This window comes from Mastomys coucha, unplaced genomic scaffold (assembly GCF_008632895.1).
Source record: "Mastomys coucha isolate ucsf_1 unplaced genomic scaffold, UCSF_Mcou_1 pScaffold3, whole genome shotgun sequence".
Lineage (NCBI taxonomy): Eukaryota > Metazoa > Chordata > Mammalia > Rodentia > Muridae > Mastomys > Mastomys coucha.
In genome coordinates, this window is record NW_022196909.1 from 34,451,672 (window position 1) to 34,463,614 (window position 11,943).

At 46.3% G+C, this 11,943-nt stretch overlaps 1 protein-coding gene and 1 long non-coding RNA gene across 5 annotated transcripts in view; both read left to right on the forward strand.

Moving 5' to 3' along the window:
* Window positions 1–983, forward strand: part of LOC116074823 — a 2,953-nt gene extending 1,970 nt beyond the window's left edge. Inside the window, exon 2 of the long non-coding RNA XR_004112297.1 lies at window positions 663–983. This is a non-coding gene — a long non-coding RNA (uncharacterized LOC116074823). The remainder of the gene's footprint in view (window positions 1–662) is intronic.
* Window positions 1–11,943, forward strand: part of Ank3 (ankyrin 3) — a 642,120-nt gene that overhangs the window by 170,988 nt on the left and 459,189 nt on the right. The gene's annotated exons all lie outside the window — the stretch shown is intronic.

Sequence of the window (11,943 nt, forward strand, 5' to 3'; positions counted from 1 at the left end):
TGAGGTTTAAAAGATTTTTAAATCTTAAAATATTTTTAGAGAGTGTCTTATGTACTGGACTATGGGCCAGATCTCCTGCTCCCAACCTGTTATTTTACTATTAGCTGTCACTTAGAACACTTTTTACAGGCATTTAGTCTCGGCACCACCCCGCAGTTACCTGGCAAAAAGCCAGATGTGCCTGACTCGCTATAAAAGGGGCTGCTTGCCCCCTCCTCCCTCTCTTCTCTTTTCTTCTACTCTTGTTCCCTTACACTCTTCCCCTTTCTCCCCATTCCCCTCCCTCCTCTACATGCTCATGGCTGGACTCTACTCCTCTTTCTTTCTCTCTCCCTCTCTCTCTCTCTCCCTCTCTCTCTCTGTCTCTCTCTTCTCTCTCTCTGTCTCTCTCTCTCTCCCTCCCTCCCTCTCTCTCTCTCCATCCCTCCCTCTGTCTCTGTCTCTCTCTCTCTCCCTCCCTCTGCCTTTCTCTCAACTCCCCTCCCCATGCCCTAAATAAACTCTATACTCTACTGTCTTATGGCTGGTAACTCAGGGGGAAGGGAAGAGGGAAGAGGACCTGCAGAGGCACCCCCTTCCCTCACACCATTCCACGCCTCCACCAAACATATCCCTGGCCTTCCTTTTCTTTTCTTTTCTTTTCTTTTTTTTATAAAACACAGCACAGATATTAAAGCAAGGAGATAAAGGAGCCAAATTCACATAGGGACGACCTGGATTCTTCATGTCTCTATTTCGACAATGGTAAAACAAATGAATACGTTTATCTGAGGTTCCGGATCTGGCAGTTGATTCAGCAATCTCTTCCTGCAGAAGCTTCCAGAAGCTGCATTTACCCCCATGGGCCATCTCTGTTCCATTGGATAAACTGCAAATACTGATTAGCCACATGCGGTGGGGATGACAGAGCAAGGGAGCCCATTGTTATAACACTCTGCCCTCCACTCTACTTAGTGATAATAAGAGAGGCTGTAATTGCTTGGCTGCCTGTTGTTTTCTTTACTTGGCTAGGCAGAGTGTTTTCTATTCTATATCACACATCCTTGGGGAGGGTGGGTGGGAGAGACAAGGATTGTCCCTCACAGAGACAATATTGGTCCATGGGTGGAGGCAATCCTACAGTGGCATATTACTTTAATACCTAAAGTACAAAGGTATACCTAAAAGAGGATGGGGCAGGCCTACAGTTTTACATTTTCATTGAGGTGAGAGAGGAGGTGATGGGGGGGGGGGAACCAAGAAAGGGGTGTGACTCGTTTAAGAAAATGCTTGCACACATGCCTTTAATCCCAGCACTTGGGAGGCAGAGGCAGGCGGATTTTTGAGTTTGAGGCCAGCCTGGTCTACAGAGTGAGTTCCAGGACAGCCAGGGCTATACAGAGAAATCCTGTCTTGAATCCCCACTGCCCGCCCCCCCAAAAAAGAAAAAAAAATAAAGAAAATGCTTGCAAGCCTGTATGAAGCTCTCTGCTCAGACCCCACACTGTGTAAGCTAGGCTCAGGGGCACAAGTCCCTAACTCCCAGAACTGCAAAGGTAGTGATCAGAAGATCAAAGTCACCCTCTGCTACTTATAAAGACTGGGATACTTGAAATCAGGGAGAGAGAGAGAGAGAGAGAGGGAGAGAGAGAGAGAGAGAGAGAGAGAGACGGAGAGGGAGGACAGAGGGACAGAGGGACAGACAGAGAGAAAGAGGCTGGCCATGAGCACTTGGAGATGGGGAGAGGGGGTGGGGAGAAAAGGTGACAGAGGAGGAAGACGGTAAGAAGGCAAGAAAGAAAGAAGAGAGTGAGGAGGGGCAAGCGCCCCCCCCCCTTTGTACTGAGTCAGGTACACCTGGCTGTTGCCAGGTAACTGTGGGGGCGGAGCCTAGAAGGGATGCCAACAATCTGGGCTAAATCTCACAGTTCAGACACCAATTGGGGGGGAGGAACTGGAAACGTGAGCCCAGTAAAGAATTGATGCCTTTAAACCTTCCCCAAAGTCTGATTTAGGTCTGCGAGCCTAGGGTGACCTGCTCAGTAGCGGAAAGAACCACATCTCAGGGGTGGAGCCCTGGAGCCCAGGCTGCTGAGCCCAGCTAGTTCTCTGCTGCAGGATGAAGACCGACCTGCTGTGATAAGATTGGGTTTGGTTCTGAGTGGCTCTGCAGGCTTCGTGGCAGGAGGCTGCTTGAGGTCCCCCACCGGGGCTGCTTTGTAAGTTTCCCACTTGAGGTTCCCCCACCGTCCCCCAGGGCTGCTTTGTAAGTTTCCCACTGGAAGGCTGTAGAACGAGTCTCTCCTCTAGATTGGAGTGTTTGGTTTTTTTTTTTTTTATACACCTCAAAGCAACACGCCTTTTCCCATACAAGACAGAAAGCTGTCATTAACTGTTAAGGTTGGCTCATGGCTGTGATTTCTGTAATTGCGGGTTTTTTTTTCTTATACTAATGGTTTTTATTTACATTTTTTTTAAAAAACAAAATAAAAAATTGTCTATTTCCCTGGGGAGGTTTAGGCTGGCATGGATTTAATGCACTGCCCTACATTATGGGAGATCACCGTTTTCCTTGAGTGCTAACACACACACACACACACACATATATACACATATATATGTATACATATGTATATGTATACATATATATACAAATATATATGTATACATGTACATATACAAATATATATATGTATACACATATATTTGCATAGCACTGAAACACAGAGACATACATGTACATACACTGTGCTTCCCCTCACCCCCACTCACTGTATGACTTACTGGGATTTCTAACAGCCATTTGTTGTTAAGGGTGCCGTTGACACTTAATCTCTGTGTATTCATTCCTAACCACAACCCCAGCACACACACGGACACGTGTATACACACACACACACACACACACACACACACACACACATACACACACACAGAGTGTTCCAAACGGCTTTGTAGTTTTGCTAAGCTGGGAATGCATTTGGCCTGGTGTGCAGGACTGATTGGCAAGGCCCCTCCCCTCTTCACCTGCCCCAGAGCTTCTGTCTGTTCTGCCGCACCCAGATGGTGTTATTGTTAGTGTGTGAGGAGGGAATTGTGTGGTTAAAGGACCCTCCACCAGGTTTGAGGAGACCCTAAAATCTCTAGTTCTCTTACAAATACCATCACTAGGGGGACTGTATTGGGGCTCTGATTCTCACACACGTCTGCCTTTGACCACATAATTTTGACTACACGCAAAATAAAATAAAATGCTTGAGAAAGATGTAAAACAATTATTCTCTAGACATAAGCCAGCCCAGCTCATGACAATTTTATTATGCACTAAGAACAATGGGGTAAAAAAATTGATTTCCTCAGAAAGGCCTTGACAGCTGCCGGGTGCTGACGATCTCTCACCAGAGGTCCCATCTCGAGAGAAACCTACCCAGAACTGGCCTCCCTATCCTTTGGCTCCCACTGTCACCGCAGTGGGCCATGATGTATGAGACACAGATGTCCCATTCCGGAACCTCCTTTCATGGACCAGTTTAAACAGGCAGATCCTCTTAGCATTCCTTCTAGGCTCTGCCCCACAGTTACCTGGCAATAGCTAGGTATGCCTGACTTACTATAAAAGGTGCTGATCACCCCCTTCCTCACTCTCTTACTTTCTTACCTACCCTCTTACCCTCTCTGTCCTTTCTATCCCCATTCCCCTCCCCACTACATGAGTTCCTGGCCTGCCTCTCCCACTCCTCTTGCGCTCTCTCTCTCTCTCTCTCTCTCTCTCTCTCTCTCTCTCTCTCTCTCTCTCTCTCTCTGCCTTACTCTGCCTCTACTCCCTTAATTCCTCTCCCCATGCCCTAAATAAACTCTATTCCATACCACATCTTTCATATGGCTGGTCCCTCAGGGGGAAGGGATGCCTCAGCATAGGCCCTCATAGGCGCCCCTCCCACTTCACCATACTGCACCTCTACAAACATATCCTGGTTCTTTCTCTCTCTCTCTCTTTCTTTCTCTCTTTCTTTCTTTCTCTCTCTCTTTCTTTCTTTCTTTCTTTCTTTCTTTTTTATAAAACACAACTGATCCCACTATCTTCTGTTAAATCATTGGCACTGAACACTCTATTGTGCAGAGACCATGGTCTGGACATCAAAACTGGTTTCTGTCTTGGTGTGGGTGGCAGGTCCCAAAGTCAGACACGTGGGGGACTTTCATAAGATGCCAGTCTTGTTCTCTTCTCTCTTCAGAGGCAGGAGGTGGGATGGGGGAATCCCAATTCCTTTTAAATGCCAGCTTCAATTTACCTCCTTTTGAGAATTCCCTCCATCCCACGCGTCCACCCACTCCCTATCCAAAAATATTAGTGCCTGCAGTGAATTCTGAGGCTGCTGAGCAAGAACTTCAGAAATGCCTGATACTTTTCTAGATGTGTTTGGAAAGGAACGAGGAAGCATTTGTCTGTGGATAACACCAAAAGGTGCCAATATCTAACGGAGACCAAGACTGGCAAACGTGTGACTAGAAACTTTAAACCAACGTGTTCGGCACGATTCCCTACCCCCAAACCCACCTGTTTAGAATGAAGATTGTGGGATGGGGATATAGCTCAGGTGGTAGAGTGACTCCCTAGTTCACGTGAAGACCCGGGCTCAGGTTCTAACACCATGTAAATAAGGTATGGTGATGCCAACCTCTATCCTAGCACAGGAGAGGCAGGAGGATTAGGAGTTCAGGACTGGGGACGGAGAGATGGCTCAGTGGTTAATTAAGAGCACTGACTGATCTTTCAGAGGTCCTGAGTTCAAGTCCCAGCAACCACATGGTGGCTCACAACCATCTGTAATGGGGATTCGAAGACCTCTTCTGGTGTGTCTGAAGATAGGTACGATGCACTCACATATACATAAAATAAATAAATGCTTTAAAAAAAAAGTAGTAGTAGTGGTTCAGGATCATCCTACACTGCCCAGGAAGTTCAAGGCCAACCTGGGATACACGAGACCCCCATCTAAAAAGGAGAAGAAAAGGAAATGAAAGATGGCGTCATCAGAATGTACAGCAGTATGTTTGTGTTTGCGTTCACAGTTTTCGCTTCTGACAGGAGAGGAATGGACCCAGCACGGTCTGTTTTTTTGTTTTTTGTTTTTTGTTTTTGTTTTTTGCACAATCTGGTGCATGTGTGTGTGTGTGCATGCACAGCTCAATAGCAGTTCACTGAACATCACTTTTATTTTTCCAAAAGAAGCTGCATCAAACGGGCGTCCTCGGACGTGTTTGGGTGCTGCAGGAATGTGTTAGCAAGTAGCAGCCTCACCCACCCTGTGCACCTGGGAAAGCAATAAATCCTCCAGCTCTCGGCCGCCGCCCGCCACTGCTCACCATCACACTTGTGACTCGGCATTTGGGAACATTTTGTGATCCGACGTTCCGGAGCTTTTTGAAAGCTTCTGCTTGGGAAAAGTATCCCCAGGCCTAGTGACAGCATTGCCAATCTGGTCTCTGTGTGATGCTGTTTCCAGGGCATTGGGATGCAGCTTCTGTAATCCTGTGGTTCATTGCCCCACCTCTCCGAAGCCCCTCCCACTCCTTCACCCCACCCCCGTTATTTCTGCGTTCCCTGCCTTGTGGTTCTCCGATGCTGTCTGTGCCTGACATGACGTGGCCATGAGTGTCCTCGGATCACAGTGTGCATGTCATCCTGCCTTTAACAGGTGGCCTACTGATCATGACACTCGCATACCATGTCCCTGTCGGGTGAGCGTTCTGGCGTTGTTGTAAGAGGTGTTGGTGGTGACATTGCTGTGTAATCAATAGTCTCTGAACTATCCTAGCCACTTACTTCATTAACCAAGGCTCAGTCGGTAAAGGGCCATGGTTCCCAGCAGATGCCCTAACTTTGTGGACAATTGGAAAGAGCTGGAGACAATCGGGGTGCTGCCTGTGATGAAAAAGCTAGGAGAGGCACTGGAGTCATGCACCCCCAGAGGCCTGGGGGACTGCTGAACTTCTTTGTGGGACATTATTACCCCCAAGCAACGAATCATCCGGTGTAACGTAGCAATAGATCAGGCCAAGTGAGACACGTGCGACTCTTCACTCTACAGGATAAGCCTACTGTTGTTTATAGTCCTCTGAGGTGACAGTTTTGTCCCCATGCAAGCCAATGGGTACGATTCAAACTCCATAGAATAAGTACCACGCAAATTAGTTGTTCGCATTGTGAGATTGGAAAACAGACAGGTGTGTGTGTATGTGTGCGACCTAGTGCCCACCCCCACCCCCTTTTTATCCGCCATTTTGCATTCTCCACTTCAGAGCACCCTTGGTGGCTTTCTGTGTCATAAGAGGATGAGTGGGATCGACATCAATGTGACAAGCCAGATCTTCCACACTGTTCTTCGGGGCAGCTGGGGGGTTCCTGGGTGCTGTCTGGGGTGATCAGCTCCCTCTGTTAGATCAGATTTGCAGGGGCCATGCCTTCTGCTCAGTGCGTTCTTGGCTTTGTTGAGTAATCCGGTCTCTGAGTTGGTGTTCTCTTGCACCGCCAGAGTCACCGACTTTTGTGCGATTTGTACAGATTTCTAAAACTCAAAGCTGCCTCCCGCACATGGCTGCACAGCGTGCCCAGACCGACAGGTGACAGGTTCCTGCTTAGAAGCCTCTCAGCTGCCATTCCCAGGTTTCATGCCATTTTGGTTAGGAACGGAGGTGCTTTCAAAGTATACAGAAATGAACATGGTGATGATGGAGCGTCACCGTTCTGATAAAAGTTGTCTGAAGCACGTGGAAGGAATTCTGGACTCTCACATCTGCACCAAAGTGTCCCAGGGCCACTGGACTCACCCTCCCCTGGCATTTAAAAACCCATTTTTAAAACCCCCATCGGGAACATAAAACAGGTGGTTCCCAGCTTTCCATCGGAGCTGACAGGCATAGGTTTATAAGGTAATTAGCATTTGTTTCTGCTCTTCTTTGTAAAGACAACTGCTTTAGCAGTCACGTTGTATCAGCAGCCTCAGTACCTATGTGCTTCCATGAACGACATCTAGACAGAGCATTATTATATATGAGATGTATTATATAGACAAGTATTATCTATGATATGCATGTTTATGTTATCACATATGTCATATGTATATTATGGACATACATACACAAATGCATCACGAACCCTGACCAGGCATGGTAACGCGGGCTTGTCATCCCAGCCCTTACAAGTTTGAACAGGAGGATCACTACGAATTTAATAGCTTGGATAGCTGAGATCCAGGTCAGCCTGGGCTACTGTGTGAGACCTTATCTAATGAGTGGACAATAATAACAGAATCATCATGAACATGAATACGTATGGTCAGAAAATAGTTTGAGGGGATAACACTGGGAATTGTTAACGGTAATCTCTAGGATGAGATTTGTGGTGTGCAGGGCAGAGGACACTCCCAATGGCAATGTCTCCCATAAGCACGCTTTTCAAAAAGAACCTTTCTCATAATGGCTATTCTCTCTCCCTCTCTCCCTTTCTCCTCTCTTTCTCTCCCTCCCTCCCCCTGCTTCCCCCTCCCTCCCCTATCTCTCTCTCTCTCTCTCTCTCTCTCTCTCTCTCTCTCTCTCTTTCTCTCTCTCTCTCCTGTGTGGAGCTCAGTTCTTTCTCACCACTAACATGGCTTTCTTGAAAGTCGACTATTGCTGATATTAACTGGCGCTGGGATGAAGCTGGGTAAACCGTTTCTCAACCTCTTCACAAAGAGTCCTCCCTTCTTCCCACAATGCCTTCTTGTTTGCGGCTCTTATGTGGGGGAGCGTGTTAGACAGAACTGTTTTGTCACAGCAATCTGGAGTAATCGCCCCTGACATTTTCATGAGTCACCGCAGAATCCAAAGAATGCCTGATGAAGCACACCACCAAAGGGACCCGATGTACAGAGGGAGAGAGTGTCAGGGAGTCTGTTCTAGTCGCCTGCATTAGAGTGGCTGCTGTCTTCTCTGCCTATGGCTCTAATGTACTGGCAATGTGACGAAGTCCTTCTTTGGAGGCACATGTGATAGTGTTGTGACAAAAATGGATGAAATATATCCATTGTAGACTGAGGGAAATAAATTCAAAGCCCCTCTAATTTTTCTGCCACTGTGTGTAGAAGAATATATTCAATTTCCTCAAGACTGTTCATTATGGATATTTTACATGAATAAAGGATAGAGAATTCCTTGTTTCGCATATTGCCCTGTAACAGTGTTTCTGGAAGATTCTATACATTTTGGGCCTGCTCACATGACATTTTATTTCCTCAACTTTTAAGATTCAAATATCCTTTCTCTCTCTGTTGTACCAGAAGGAGTTTAATCCATTTGGCCTGTTTCCCTCAACCCAACACCAGGCAGTCTGGCCTAGTTCCCCTTGATACAAAGATAGAGAGAGATCTCACATCTATTGTGGAGAATAATTGAACTCACAGAATGCATTCCCCAGCTCGGCTTCCCTGGGCTCGCACCACACCTCCTGTGATATGGGCGTTCTACTTTTTCCTGGTGGTGGGACAGTTAAATTGCTGTCCAGAGTCACAGCTTAAACATCAAGAACCAAGTTCATGGTCAAGTACCTTTTGTGGTACCAATTTGACAAAGCCTGGGTATATCTTGATCTCAGAGGAACAGCAATTACCAAGGACAGAGCCAAGGTATAACGTCTTTGGTAATGACCTCAGCTTGGGGCACATAGTAGGGTTACATGTATTGTCTATCTTTTTCCTAGCATGCCTCTGAGATGGCTCAGTGGGTAAAAGCTCTTATCATGCAAACACAAGGATATGAGTTCAAACCCCCGAGGATCCTTGTCAAAGTTGGACACAAAGTGGGAGGACTCACGTGTATACAAACACATACACACGCACAACACATATACATACATACACACATATGCATACATGTACACACATGCATGCATGTATGCACACACACACACACACACACACACACACACACACAATAAAAACAGGTTCACTCTACCCCAATAGGTTTTCTCTGTGACTGAAAGAGCTTGGGTAGTAATTTCCTATAGTGCTTTGTGTCTTTTTTTTTTTCAGCACAGAGAAGAATGTCCATTGATCTTTCTGAGATTTTTCTAACTCATAGCTGGGATATTAATATTAAGAATCTCAGTTGAAAATTTTATGTGGTTTCTGATGGAGAAAAATATCTTTAAAATCTGTCTTGTTTCAGGATGAATTTTGACAATGATACCAGAGTCTTCAAAGTTTTTTTTTTTTTTGGCCAAACAAAAACTGTTCTATTTGCATATGTAGATTATGTTCATTTAGACAGCCAATCCTGCCCATAATTTCTCATGCAAGGGTAGAGGCTCCATCAAAGGAATTAATGTTAGATCAGATTACTAGAGGGAAAACAAAGTATTTAGGTCGTATTTTAATTCTCAGTATCACAATAATAATTTGACTTATTAAGTCATGTGTTCGTTGACAGTTTCAACATGTATATAACTATTGCCAATAGCTCCTTTCTTTCCAGCCACAAACCTAAGACCTTATTCAGCCAGCCACTTAGATGGTCCTTCCCCTCCACCTCGCCACCCCCAACCCAACATGCTACTTTCTCCATTGCCAGTTTCATAGTACCATGCAGTGTGGTTTTGCTCCAATTTACCTACTAGCCAGACTGACCTGGAGTGGTGTATCAACATCCCAAGGCCCATCCTTGGAGACAGTTTTCTCCTTTTTTTTTTTTAGCCTAGAAGATTCTTCTTTTCTGAAATTTGTGACCTATTAGATTTTGCCACTAAGATGAGGACGAGCAATGGCAGTGGAGGAAGAGAAAGCTGAGAAGAAAAGGCCTTTCATTGCCTGAACACGAGCCTTCCACAGCTGCCTTCTAATGCCGTCCCAGGAGAGTTTGTCCACGTCGACCTTAGAATGGTCCAGGGTTTGTGTGCAGAGGTGGTACCCAGGGTTTGTGGATGTCCACCGTTTATCAAGTATCCAGTTTCTTCAGTAAGAATCTCTTTTAGGGGCTGGGGAGATGGCTCAGAGGTTAAAGTGCTGACTATACACATGTGAGGAATAGGGTTCCCGGGCAGCTATGGAATTGCCATGTGGATGCGGAAGCTCATCTGTAACCCCAGCATTTAGCGGGAGATGGAAGATTCCAGAAGCAAGCCTGCCAGCTAGAGTAGCTAAATTATGGACCCCTGGGTTGAATGAGGGAGTTCTCTTTCCATGAATAAGGTGTCCCCTGTATGGGTGTATACAGATGTGTGCCTACATACATGTAGGCATGCACACACCCATGTAACACACACAAGAGAGAAAGGATTTTTTTTTTTTTTTTGAGACAGGGTTTCTCTGTATAGCCATGGCTGTTCTGGAACTCACTCTGTAGACCAGGCTGGCCTCAATCTCAGAAATTCACCTGTCTCTGCCTCCCAAGTGCTGGGATTAAAGGTGTGTACCACCACTGCCTGATGAAAGAATTTTATTTAAATCATACAACTTTTTTTTTTTTTTTTTTTGAGACAGGGTTTCTCTGTGTAGCCCTGGCTGTCCTGGAACTCACTCTGTAGACCAGGCTAGCCTCGAACTCAGAAATCCACCTGCCTCTGCCTCCCAAGTGCTGGGATCATACAACTTTTTAAAGTGATGGTGACATATGGAATGCTTATGTGACCACATCCTTCTGTTTTATCAGCAGAAACAGGCACAGTCCCCTTGGTTCATAAATGCTGTTCTTTACAAAGAAAGCCCCTCACACAAATCAATATGTTCACACCAGAAGACGTCGCAAAAACAAAAACACAAAAAGACCCCAAAACAAACAAACAACGAAAAAAAGAAAACAAAAAAGAAAAACCCAAAATCAAAACAAAACAAAAACCACTTTGAACTTTGGGCAGAAAAGCATGAGGATCATTTCAGTGGAATTTCAGGCACAACCGTCTAGTTCCCTTAGTGGGTTGCATTTCCATTTTTAACATAAGTCACAGACAGCAGAGAGCCAAACACATTTTATTCTCCACGGGGATTCAATGGCCAGCACCCCCCTTCCTTGTAGAAGAGGCTTCAGATCCATGTGTTTGTTTCCATCTTCCGGTTGCTCTGTGTTGTCACTGCTCTTCCTGTCTACCTTCGCAGTTCCTGCAGTCATTTCCATAGGTTCTCGGAGACGCGCTAGCCATACGTCTGTCCCTGTAAGAATGCTCACCCTGCTCTATGCAGAGTTTTCTATTGGGTCACATCAATGACGGTGAAGCCTTGGGAGGATTGTGAAATGCATCATCAGTCTTCCTTAGGCAGAGGAGAAGAGAAGCAGGCAGCCGCTGGGACCAGGGGACCAGTTAGCGCAGGCGCAGGCGAGGACTCAGCCGAGCCTCATGTTACACAGAGCATAGTGGTTTAGGGCGTAAGTGCAAATGACTCAAAGCCAGGCAGGGGGTGCATATCCAAAGCTGGGGTCAAAGGTGAAAGGGGAAGCCGAGTGTCACAGTTTCGAACCGACAGCAGTTGTGGGACACGGGGCGCAAGTTGACATTTTTGAATTTAGCACAAGGAGTGGACCATAAGAGGCCAAGTGACCTATGCAGAAATCTGGCCCTAAAGCACGCACCGCTCACAGAAAATGTCTAGGCAGGAGGCTTTAGCAGTCCTTTTGTGGCTAAGCCATTATTTGGCTCCTCGTCAGCAGGAAGCAACCCCAGTTATGGGCTTTCAACCGAGCATAAAATTGGAAACACCTGGTAAAGTGTGTGTGTGTCGGGGGGAGCTGGTGGGCCGAGGCACACATTGATCAGCTCCAGATAGCCAGATAAGGACAATGGCCTTCAGTCGGGCTCAGCTGCAGGAATGGCGTCGATTTCAGCCATGTGGTTTATTTCCGAAAACTACACACGCTCTCCGGGTCCCCACGGAGCTGACATTTTCTGGCACGGTGATTAATCAGATTCTGTTCAAAGGGGAGGGAGAGAGAGAGAGA